General features: G+C 38.5%; 1 protein-coding gene across 1 annotated transcript in view; it reads left to right on the top strand.

Annotated features, from left to right (window-relative positions):
- Positions 1-13,526, top strand: part of LOC122804637 (40-kDa huntingtin-associated protein-like) — a 680,147-nt gene that overhangs the window by 572,171 nt on the left and 94,450 nt on the right. The window lies entirely within an intron of this gene.

The following is a 13,526-nucleotide window of genomic DNA, read 5'->3' as shown; positions in this document are numbered from 1 at the left end:
CGATTCTTAGCTAGAGCGTCTTCTGCGTGGAGACATGCGTGAATGGGCGTACCTTCGTTGAAGGTTGTGCGTCAGGGCTGGTAACTCGGCACCACGTAAAAATCAACTACCAATCATTAACGGACTGGAGTTTCGCTGTGGCGACCCCTAACTGGGAAAAGCCGAAAGACATAACAACAACATTTAAAGGATTGTTTCATTCTTTTGAGATGTACCTTTTTTAATTAAATTATTTTCACTTTATTGCTTGTCTTCAGAATTTCTCTAGGACATTATCTTAATTTAATGCTCATCACTTGGAAAGCAACTTAAATATTTTTGCATGTAAATTGCTGCTTAACAGAGTTATTGTTTTAACAGTTTTGTTTAATAATGTGCTTGATATGTTTAAAAACAGTGGTCCCATGGATTTGCACCCCCTCATTGAAGTAAATTTGTTGAAAACAGAATAGTGTGCATAGAGTATTTTCAGTCTAGTGTAAGTGTTGGATTTTTTATGCATTTCTGTTGGCAGGATTGCAGTACCCTTTCGTAGGGTGTATAGTACTGTGTGTAATTCAACTGTTGTGAGCTTTAAGTAGAGCGCCAGGATGTTAACCTGTACTCCGTGTCTGTATGTATGTGAGTAAATGTATATATGTATTTATGTACGTGTACAGAGTCTTGGGAAAACCTGTTTCAGTAAACAGCAGGATTAAGGCGTATAACCAGTTCTTCATGTAATGGTAGTCTACTACAAGACACACACACACACACACACACACACACACACACACACACACACACTTTTGATAAATTTGGACAACCCCAAATTCACCTTTCTGCATGTCTTTTTGTTGTAATAACTAATCAAAGATCCCAGCAAATAACTGCACACAGGCATGGAGAAGATATGCAGACACCAGACAGAAGGCCCCCCCTGCCAGAAACTGAAGCAGAGAACCATCCACCCTGAAGCAGCACACCACCACTGTACTGCCCTACACATACATATGCATACACACACTGTACTGCCCTACACATACATATGCATACACACTAATATGTTATAAATGTAATCATGCAAACATTTATGGATGTTCTTATACAGGAATACATTGAATGTATAGAACTGTGATGAATTGCTAGGCTTAAAAAGGCCTTTGTGGTTATTATCGTAGTGCACATCTGTGAGCCTAAATAACAAAAGAGATTGCAGCATTATAGTAGCAGGAGTACAGTGCAGTAGCTGTAGCTGGGTGTCCGTACCCACATAGGTGAATTACAAGATTGTAGGTTATGGAGACGATTAGGGAAGGACTTGTGTGCAAGGGTTGAAGGTGTGGAGTAAGTTTGAAAAAAAACAATGGGGAGTTGTTTTCTTTCTTTGTTGCTATAAAATTAACTCTACAAAGATGTGCAGTGTCAACAGAGCAAAAGATAGCATGTTTTTCTTTAGTGCAGAAGGCCGTTGGTTCATTTCCCACACCAGCTTGTTGTATTATTATACTGCAATGCAGCATAAGGGGGTGCTGCACTCTTGAGTGTGTTGTCCATCAGATAGCACATTAAACCGAGGTCCCATCTACTTCAGTTAGTGGCAGCTCAAGTGAGTATAAAAGATCACATGGCACCTATTGGAAAGAGTACAAGTTCCCCGATGCCCTGGCCAAATTTCCCTTATTAGTATAAATACCACCTTGAGTCTCCCCTAAAAAGAGGCCACTAGCCTAGTGGGACTAACCCAAACAACAAAGGAAAAATAAAGTTAATAAATATCCCATATTTTGGTGTTGTGAAATGAGCTCTGCCAGTGGGTTCCTTACCTTTTTTTTTTTCTGAGAGTACAAGCACTTGTTCTTTTGCCCCTTTTAACTTCTCCACGTCTTTTGGTTTTCCAATACCATGAAGAGAATGGACCCCATTCTTAAGTCAAAGTATGATTAAAGTTTATGAAATTAGTATTGTTCCAATCTTTGATGTTAGCCAGAAGTGCTCTTCTCAGCACTCACAATGTGCCTACTAATGACTCCTCCTGCAATTCGTATGGAGTTACATGTATCGGTAACATAGCTGAGTACAATTGTAAATTATTTTTTATAAGACCAGTTGCTCCTACTGCTACTGGAATTGTCTGGCTGTCTTTCTTCCACATTGCCCTCATTTCTGTCTGCAAATCCTGGTATTTTATGACTTTTGTCTCACGGTATGTAAGACACTGTAGTCACTAGGTGTAGAGATTTCCATAATCAGTGCTACTTTTGGTCAATGTAATGTAACTTGATCAGTGTAAGGGTGTGTGTTACTACATTTTTAAGCACTCTTTTTATCCATGAATGTTGGGATACTGTAAAATGCTTTTTTATAGTCTGAATGACTATAAACTCTGTCGGCATCAATTCCAGTGTATAGTTTATACGTTGTCAGAAGTCAAGTTATTGGTCTATAGTTTTTAGGATAGCTTGCAGGTTCACTCTTAAGTAGGAGTATTGTTTTTCATGTTGTTAGCCAGGCTGGTGTCTGTTCTGAGTGTGCCTATAAATAGTTCTTACTAATGGCTAAATCTTCATGTAAAGATGTTAATACTTCTAACCAGAAGTTAGGTACTGCATTTGGGTCTGGGGTTTTCCATTTGGGAGCTTTTCTTAACTTTGTTTCAGTCTCTCTGGTCATTGCTTCATCCTATTGCATATCTTGTACAGTTAAACATCTTACTGTTTCTATTACTTCTGCTGTCCATTTAGCACCTTTGTTATATTCCACAGGGTCTTCATAAGTATTTCTCCAAAATATATCTATTTCTTCTTTTTTTGGTGCTGTTTCGATTCCTTTTGCCTTGTTTCCCAGTCCTCTAAAAAAAACTTTTTGGGTTATCAATAAATTGCTTATTTTGTACTTTTCCTTTATTTATCTGCATATCTTCAATTTTTTTCTGCCTGTGCTGATATTTTTAGTTTATTTGCAATTGTGCATGATAGATCCTGATCTGTTCTGATACTGTGTGTTGCTTTTATCACATCTTTCTGAGTATTTTTGTTGATCTGTTCCCTCTTCTGTACTCTTCTAACAGTGATACTGCTTGTCTTAATTGCTTTATAGTTTTCTGTATTCAATACTGCCATAATGGCATTCAATTTCTCCCCTTCTTTTCCTTTACTGCCCTGTATTTTTATGGTAAGACTTTATCTGTTATTAATTTAGCTGCACAGTAATATATCCTATTTACTTCTGTTATATTGCATGAATTTCTGTGGACAGTCCTAATTAGTGTTCATTTGTTTTATCAAACTTCTATGTTTTGGGGTTTTATTGACTTTCTGTAATAATTTTTTTCACTGATCTTAATATGTCTATCTTTATTAAATCAAGAAACTCTTCTCTTAGGTCATTTTTCTCTAAACTGAGGGCATATTCTTTGTTCTCCATTTCCTGTGGGCATTCTGTAGGTAGTTCCACAGCATCTTCCTGTGCCATGTTCTCTTCAGTTTCATCCTGTGTCATCCTTTGCCCTTTCATATGGTAACTCACTGGCCTATCAAACCACAACATTGGCTGCATCAGAGTTGCCACAGTTTTCCCGATGTTCATGTTTCACTGTTGCAGTCATTACATTTGGGTTATCCGCTTGCAGTAGCCCTCAGTCGGCCTGATTAAGAAAGTCTTGGGTCCTGCGTCGGTTGCTGTCCCTTCTTCCATGACGTCAGGTCGTCAGGGGTATAAAACATGTAGCCGATGCCATTACATCAGTCTTTCTTGCCGTGCGGTGCCCGAAGCAGAAGCAGTTTGCTAGTGTTGTTTTCTAGTTTCAGAATAAAAAATTACTTGTGGAAAGCAAATACCTCATAAAGATTTTCATTCGTACTGTATTCCTTGCCTAGGCCCTGACCACGACATATCTTGCTGTCAGTTTTGTGCTTTATTTAATTAGCACACTATCCGTCATTTTGCCTCTGAATATTTTGGTTCTTGGTTTAATTATCCAGAAATGTCATAGGTTAGCCATCCAACTACCGGGATTTCAAAAAAACACAAAGATAAAGACAGAGACAGGCTGCCGAGGTCCCAAGCCAGTCGCCAGTTCACCGGTACTCAGTGAGGTGCTTTCGCAGCCCCTGATATCCGATTCGCAGGCCTCTACTGAGACTCATTTGGAGATCGGTATGCCGCGAGATGCTTCAACTATGGAACCCGTGGATGTCTCTACCTTGGCTGGGTCCGGAGCCGCTGTGCAGACACCGGCTTCTGAGGGTGTATTCAGGCCTACGGACTTGCATATTAAACCAACGCCTCCTTTATTTAGGCCTAAATCTCGAACCATGCCTAAAAAAAACGATGCCCAGGCTGCATGCTCAGGTCTCTATGCCTAAAAAACAAATGATAAGAATGGCTGAAGATCTTATAACTCTAACCAGAGGAAGCCAACCTCCCCCTTCTAAGAGACCTAGGACTGAAGTTGTTTATAAATCTTCTGACCAGGATTCCGATTTTTCTGATTCTTCTGATTAGCTGGATTTGCTCTTATCTACTTATGAGGATTCTAGTAAAAACCAAGGAATCCACCACGATGTATAAAAGTAAAAACTTTTATTATACGAAACAGGATCAGAATGAGCACTTTCACATACACCAAGTATGCTTCTTCAGGTTATAATAGAATGTTAAATCACCTTTGCTTATATACTGGCTCAAAACCTACAAATTGTATAATTAACTTCATTATCTAATTAAGTAATTAATCATTTACTTAATCTTAAAGAGATAAAGCGTTAGGTCTAGCTTGCATTGTCTAACACTGCCGCATATATTAAAACCATAATATTAGTCACTAAAAACAAATATATCTAATAAAATATCATAATTATGTATAAATATAATTATATTAAGAAAATGTATATGTGTGTAACATAGAATATGTTATTACTAAACAATAAAAAGAGCAATCAATATACTTCTCTAAACTGTCTAACTGAAATAAATGAAACATAACAAAACAAAAAACAATATATCCTTCTCACTACAGATCAATGCAAACATGTATTATGTAGATTAAAGCTTGCATGTGTATATAGAGACAATATATTGAATATAAATATCTAAAAATTAGAACATTAAATTGCAGTAGTAGATTATTTTATCAAATGCAATTCATGAACTTTTACATAATATATAATATATAATTCATATACTTAAAATGTATACATGTATTTAAACAATAAATCAAGTATTATATTTATAAATAATTGATAAATTTTAACTAATGACTATTAAATTCAATAATTAATTCATTAGCATATTCATTTGTCTCCAAAATCATTACTGTCTACGTGCTTCCAGTACAGGTTTAATAATGATAGCAGTATTCAGTCCAGGTTCTATGTGTGCCCGTAACCTGAAAATCCATTCTAGTTCAATTCTTCCTAATAGATTCATCTTGTCTCCACCTCTTGCGGTAGATTTAATTATTTGTAAGACCCTAAAGTTAAAACCATGATCTTGATGTAAATTGATATGTTTAGCTAAAGCATTAGTTAGGGTCTTTTTTCTGATCTCATAAACATGATTGTATATACGATCCCTCAGTCTCCTAGAGGTTAATCCTACATAATATGCTTGGCATTTGATGCAAGTAGCCAAATAAATTAAATTAGTAGTGTTACATGTAGCATATGGAACAAACATATGTATATAGTTTAAATTAGGTATTATAAATTCTTTTTCTGTGGTAATGAACTTACACATGCTACATTTCTTACATGGCCATGTTCCCATCATTGTCCTAATATCTCTATTGGTCTATTGGTCGGAGATCTGTTAGTCACTTTATCTATACATAACCATCTCTTCAGATTTTTGCTATTTCTATATCTGAAATGTGGTATCGAACCTATTAGGTCTCTCAACTCATTGTCTATTGTAAGAATATCCCAGTTTTTCTTTATGATTTTTATAATATTACAATTATCATTAGTGTATCTAGCAGTGAAGGGTATGAAATCCCTTCTATTACTAGGTAAACGATGTATAACCTTATTAGATGTCCAACTAGTTTTAGTACCAAAATGGTATCTATTATTAGGGTCTTCTATAAGGCTAGGTGGATAACCTCTATCAAAAAATAGCTCATTTAAAGTCACAAGCTGTTTATTTCTATCAGGTATCTGGGCACATAACCTGGTAATCCTATTTTTATGATTTTTTATTATGTTAGGAAAAATAAATCGAGGATGCATACTATTGTAATGTAAAATAGCATTTTTCCAACATGGTTTTCTAAACAATTTTGTGGTGAGCGAGTTTTTACTATCTTTCAAAATGGAAATGTCTAGGAAGTCAATCTTATTATGTGAGTAATCTAGAGTAAACCTTAAGAAATCTGTCGTTGTTTCCAGATAACTAACTAAATCCTCCAATTTGGACTGCTCTCCCTTCCACAGAATGAGGACATCATCAACAAAACGTCTATATAAAATGATGTCTTTCATATATTGACTAGAGATTTGCGTATGAATTTGCACATGTGGAACACAGCTCTAAACTACCAAATTCATCTGCAAGCACAATTCCTGCCAGGAGAGAAAAACACACTGGCAGATGACCTAAGCAGAAACATTATGGACCCTCATGAATGGGAACTGAACCCACAAATATTCAGAATGATAACACAAAAATGGTGGTGCCCGGACATAGATCTGTTTGCTACCCCAAAGAACTGCCAATTACAGAAATTCTGCACAAGGAGCTACCATCCACAAGCATGGAAAGTGGATGCCCTTTCATTCAGCTGGAAAAAACTACAAGTATATGCTTTCCCCCCTTCACCTCTCTTTCCAAAGGTACTCATAAAAGCCAGGCAGGAAGAGCCAAAAATGATATTGATTGCACCAGACTGGCCACGCCAGCACTGGTACCCAATCTTAAAGAACTTGACACAAGAACCACCCTGGATTTTACCACAAATTCCACAGTTGCTGACTCAGCACAACAATTAGATACTTCACTGCCAGCTAAAGACCTTAAATCTAGCTGCATGGAAAATGCCTTAGTCAAGCAAGCAATGCCTCTCTCCAAAGCTGTTATGGATGTCATTCTGGAGGCCAGAAGGCCTAACACCAGGAAAGCATATTCGGACAAATGGAAGAGATTCTGTGCCTGGAACCAAGCGCACAGCCTTGACCCTCTAGTCCCAAACATTCCTCAGATACTGCAATACTTAACTGAGATGCTGGACAAGGGCCTCTCTTTTTCATCTATCAAGATCCACACCTCCGCTATCTCTGCTCATTACAACACGGATCCACCATTTTTTTCTAATCCTTTGCTCAAACAATACCTCAGAGGGGCTAAAAACATAAGACCGCCCCATAGAGCACTAACACCTACTTTGGACCTGAATTTTGTTTTGGAAAAATTAACTTTACCTCCTTTTGAGCCATGTTACACAGCAGAAATAAAATGCATCTCTTGGAAAACTGCTCTGCTACTGGCAATAACATCAGCACGAAGAGTTTCAGAATTACAGGCACTAATGTCAGTGGAACCTTTCCTCATCTTCCACCAGGACAGGGTGTCTTTAAGAACCAACCCTACGTTTATGCCAAAGGTGGTATCAAGTGTGGCTCTAAACCAAACTATTCACTTGCCAACATTTTATCCAAAACCACAGAACAAAGGGGAGAGACTACTACATTCTTTGGACATTCACAGGCGGTTATGCTTCTACTTGGACAAAACCAAATCTTTCAGAAAATCTGAGCAATTATTGGTAGGATATGCTGCAGGAGCACAGGGAAAAGCCATTTCAAAGCAGACTATTTCAAAATGGATAGGACACTGTATACGTTTCTGCTATACCCACCATGGCAAACCTGTACCTAGCAGCATTAGATCTCACTCCACCAGGGCAACAGCCACTTCAACTGCCTACCTCAGAGGAGTACCTACCAAGGATATTTTGGAAGCAGCAACATGGAGTTCTGTGTATACCTTCACCAAACATTACCATTTGCCTTTATACTCCAAATCCAGAGCTGGCTTCGCCACTGCTGTACTGCAGGGTTGGGAGGGTGGCTTAATGGTTAAGGTGTTTGCCTTACAAACACAAGGTAGAGGGTTTGAATCTCACAGGGGATAATTGGTTAGGCTTAAAATGGCTCACAAGGGCAGTTAGCCTAGTACTAAACTATTAAACTATGAAACTATGAAACTATGCAGGGTCTTATAGCCACCCCTAATGCCTTATAGACCCCCCTAATGCCTTATAGACCCAGCCTCCCTACCTCAGATTTGGGATTCCACCCAAGTGTAATGACTGCAGCAGTGTAACACGATGAACATAGTACAATTTTGTACCTACCATAAATGTAGATGTTCGAGTGTAAACACTGCTGCAGTCCAGGTTACTCTCCCTCCTCTCTTACTTTCAACATGTTGATCAGCAAATAAATGGGGGAGCCCAGATATAGACCGGTTTGCCTCCCCCCTGAACCATCAATTGGACAAATTTTGCACAAGGATTCCCCACAAACTAGCTTGGAAAGTGGATGCTCTGTCCTTCAGCTGGAAAAACCTATCAGTTTATGCCTTTCGTCCTCTGTCTCTGCTCTCCAAGGTACTACTAAAGATCAAACAGGACAAGCCAAGGACTATTTTAATTGCACCAGACTGGTCACGCCAACACTGGTACCCCCTCCTGTGCAGTGTGTCATGCTTGGCCCCATGGCACCTGCCTCAGACTTCTTCCCTGTTGTCTCAACAGGAGAACCAGATTCTGCACCCTCAGCTGCAAACCCTGAACCTAGCAGCCTGGCAATCACCTAATCTCTCCTTTACCCCACCCCTCAGTAAATCGGTGATGGATATCATTTTAGAGGCTAGGAGGCCTAGTACTAGAAAATCTTATGCTGCAAAATGGAAAAATATTTTGTACCTGGAACCAATCTCAAGGGATGAGCGCAGCAGTGCCCAATTTACCTCCGATTCTACAATATTTGACTGAGATGCTTCACAAGGGCTTGTCCTTTTCCTCCATCAAAATTCATGCCTCAGCCATTTCAGCTTATTATAGCACAGAGCCTCCCCTCTTCTCTCACCCACTGCTCAAGCAGTTTCTCAGAGGGGCCAAAAATTTAAGGCCACCGAGGAGAGCTCCCACTCCAGCCTGGGACCTTAACTTTGTTTTGGAGAAACTCACTCTTCCTCCTTTCGAGCCAGCTGCTTCTGCAGATTTAAAGTTCCTTTCCTGGAAAACAGCTTTCTTTTTAGCAATCACTTCTGCAAGAAGGGTATACGAGTTACAGGCCCTTATGGCAGTGGAGCCTTTCATCATCTTTCATATAGACGGGGTGTCCCTCAGAACTAATCCCTCCTTCATGCCCAAGGTGGTATCCAGTGTGGCTCTTAATCAGTCCATTCATTTGCCTACCTTCTTTCCTAACCCACAGAACAAAGGGGAACAGATACTGCACTCCTTAGATGTGCGCAGACAATTTAGATTCTACTTGGACAGGACTAAACCACAAAGGAAGTCTGATCAACTGCTGGTGGCATTTGCTGCAGGGACAGAGGGGAAAGCTATTTCAAAGCAAACCATTTCAAAATGGACAGGCCACTGCATTCATTTCTGCTATAAGCACCATGAAAAACCTATACCACAGGGCATCAGACCCCATTCAACCAGGACCGCATCTACCTCTACAGCCTTTCTCAGGGGCGTCCCTACAAGGGATATCCTAGAAGCTGCTACCTGGAGCTCTGTACATACTTTTACCAGGCATTATCATTTGCCAGTTTTCTAAACCCAGATCTGGTTTTGCCACTGCAGTCTTGCAGGGCCTTTATAGCTGGTCCTTATTCTATTTAAATTCCTCCTCCCAACCTTAGCTTTGGGAATCTACCCAAATGTAATGACTGCAACAGTATTCACAGTTGCAGTCCTAGTTACCCTCCCTCCAGCCCTCTTTCTTCTTTTGGCTATACCTCTACTCTCACTTACTATGCTCAAAAAGCTTTTTGGTGTATTTGCTTTTTTGTTGGAGGTATATCCTTGTATTATAGATTTAATTGCTTCCCATTAGGGGGGTACCTGACATCTGGGGCAAGAAAAACTGATGTAATGGTGTTAGCTGCATGTTTTATACCCCTGACGACCTGACGTCATGGAAGAAGGGACAGCAACTGACGCAGGACCCAAGACTTTGTTAATCAGGCTGACTGAGGGCCACTGCAAACAGATAACCCAAATGTAATGATTGCAACAGTGAATACACTCGAACATCTACATTTATGGTAAGTGTACAGAACTGTACTTTCCTCCCCTTGCTGTGCAATGTCAAATGACATTTGCACTAGTTTCCTGTGGAAGGCTCCAAAGTATCTTCATCTGGAAACTGATCAAATGTTTCTCTCTCCACTGGTTTCGCCTTTATTTGGAATCCATTCTTGTGTCCTGCTGTGATTTTTTTCTTTGTTAGATTTTCTACAATAAATCCTTCACTTCTCAGGTAATCTATAACCTCAGTTTCTATTTATTTAATTTATCCATTACTAATCCTGTTTTCTACTTTTCCTCTTTGTTTTCTTATTCTTTGTATTGTAAAGTTTTCCATGTCTGGATGCCTTTGCCTATATTTCTCTTCAAATATCTTTGGTGTTGCTCTTTTTGTTTTGATTATTTTTGCTTTCTCCTTTGCAAAAATATTACACCATATTAAATCTTTTTCTTTCCCGCGTCTGTATTTCTTCTTCAGAAGTTTCATGATCCTCCTGTCACCCCTTACTTTGGGGACTCGTTCCATCATGCTGTGATATAACCTGTGATAAACTTTCTACCCTAAATCCTTCACTTCGTAAGTGTTCCATAACTTCGTCTATTTTTTTAACTTCTACTTTACTAATCTTCTGTTCTACATTCTGTCTTTGTGAACTTATTTTTTTTATTGTGAAATTTTCCATATCTGGATACTTTGCCTGTATTTCTCTGAATATCTTTGGGGCTGCCTTCTTTGTGTTGATTAGTTTGGCTTTTCACTTAGCATACATATTCCACCAGTTCAGATCTATCTTTCTTTCCAATGTCTGTATTTCTTTTTTATACCTTTCAAAAGTCTCTAGATTTTGTTCTTTATATTTTTACACTTCCTTAGTTGCTTCTTTTTCAAAACAGGCCAAGATTTCTTGGTTTCTGTAATGTTTTTCATAAATCTGTTGTATTGATGAACACAATTTTTTATTTGAAGTTGCTGACAATTTTTTTTGTGGAAGTATTTTCTTTCCTCTAATTTCTCTCTTAATCTTTTTGTATGTCTTCTGTCTGGAAATTCTGGGCTTCTTGCATAATAATAATACATAATTTCTTTCTTATCCTCAGTATTCCACTCTATCGTCTTTATGGCTCTTCTTTGGCCTTTCAGTTTTTGTGGACTGTTACTCCCTTCTACAACAGGGGGCAATCTTCCCTCTGGGCCTAGCCTAGCTCCATTGTAGGAATGTTTCCGTGTCTTCAGGATTCTACACTCATTTTTTTCCACTCGTGGCCCCAGTGCGTCTACCAGGATTAGGCACTTTTTTATCATGGTTTTTGTGCACCTAGCTATCTTATTTATTTTTTAACCTAGTTCTGTCCATAATACATGCTATATAAATACAGTGTATATAACAGTGTCATCTTGGTGTGATTTTGTAAAAAAAAAAAAAAAAAAAAAAAACGGGTCCACCTTGTGAAGGTATTCGCCCAGACTTGAGGATGAATTATATTTCAGCAGTTCTACTCTCTCTTGCTTCCTGACTTATCTTTCCATTCAAACCCTTTATCTCTCCATTTGGACCCCTTTCTTTATTTTTAATTTCTCTAAGCCTTTTGGGTTTATAATACCATAACTGAAATGGGCCCCATTACTAAGTCAAGGTATAATTAAAATTTATGAAATTAGCATTGTTTCAATCTTTGATGTTAGCCAGAAGTGCTTTTTGCAGCACTCACAATGTGCACAGTAATGATTCATTTTGCAATTCGTACAGAGTTGCATGTATTGATAAGATATCTAAGACTGTAAATTCTTTTTTATAAGACCCATTGCTCTTTCTACTACTGGAACTGTCTGGTATCTTTCTTCCACATTGCACTTTTTTCTGCCTGCAAATCCTGGTACTTTGACTTTGCATGTCTCTGTACGTAAGACACTTTAGTCATTGGTTGTAGCAATTTCAATAATCACTGCTTCTTTTTATGGACTACTATATGTGATTTTCTTGCATCTGTTGTTTGAACTGTTGGTAATGGATGATCCCATGTGATACACACTTCATTTTCTATGGTGTGTTGTGACTCATGTTTCCAGTCTTTTTCAGCTACTTCAGTATTATACTGTTTGCAAAATACCTAATGCAACAATCTTACTACATTATTATGCCTTTCAGTGTAAAGTACTACAGCCATTAATATATCACAGCCAGCAACAAGATGTGCAGTTCTGTTTTACAAAACCTACATTTGTCTGTTTCTCCCACATTGACTTTATAAAGCAATGTGTACGTAGTCCACTGTCTTTATTCGCCAATATTAACCTTTTGTCTTTTGGATTAAATTCATCTCTCCTTAACAATTCCTTCGATCCTGATCAACATGAGGTTCTTCCAGAAGTTTGCATTTTCCACATTTCGTGCCTTCTCATCTGATCCTTCACCTTATATTCTTTCTTTTGTTTTTTGGCACATTCAGTTGCTACCTGATTTTTAGCTACTTCTAGTTTGATTTCCATTCCTGCTTGATGCCAGTATGCTTCTGCTAGACTAAGCAGAGAAGTAATCTTGGATTTATTCTCCTCATATTTCAAAACTTTCACCACGTTTGGGTCTTGTGAGGTCAGCAGATGTGTGCAGTCCCACGATTGCAGGTCTGTACATGTAATCCAATTTCAAGGATGTCCATCCCTCCTTCAGAATGGGGAATGTATAATCTCGGTATACACTGAATATTATATGTTAGCAGTCTCACAAGGTGTATGCATTCAAGGTGCTCTTTAACACTGTAATAATCTGTGTATACAAACTTGACATTATTGCTGCCTAATCACTTAATTGTACTTTTTTTCTCTCTCTAACCTTCCTAGTTTATCTACCTTCTCTCCTGCATTAAGAATTGGGAATCTATCTGCCTGGTCTTTAAGGACCCCTTCCATAAAAGTTTCAGTCACTCGAGCATCAACCCAAAGAAACCTGCTGCCCTAGCTTATTTTTCTAGGTTCCAAAGTGAATAACAAAGTATGTTCTCCCCTAGACCTAAATAATAAGCTGAACCTTATTGTAATTATCTAGTATTGTATATATTTTTAGTGACCGAGCCAGGAATCCAGCAGCCATACCTCTCCCTACCCCTTAAATACTGACCTTTTCCTCACTGACTACTATCTAAGCCATCTCTATCTGCTATCTCTGCCGCAGCTACCTATTGCTGTACCCTACTCTTTGTCCACTAGGTGGCAGTCTAGCCTTAGGCTTGTGCTACATCCTTTACCCCACTTTTCCCATACTTTATCTCTGACTACTTTCCA

This window comes from Protopterus annectens, chromosome 1.part1 (genome assembly GCF_019279795.1).
Source record: "Protopterus annectens isolate FY-2018-M chromosome 1.part1, PAN1.0, whole genome shotgun sequence".
Taxonomy (NCBI): Eukaryota; Metazoa; Chordata; order Ceratodontiformes; family Protopteridae; genus Protopterus; species Protopterus annectens.
Note: the sequence above shows the minus strand (reverse complement) of the source record. Positions and strands in the feature narration are given on the sequence as shown.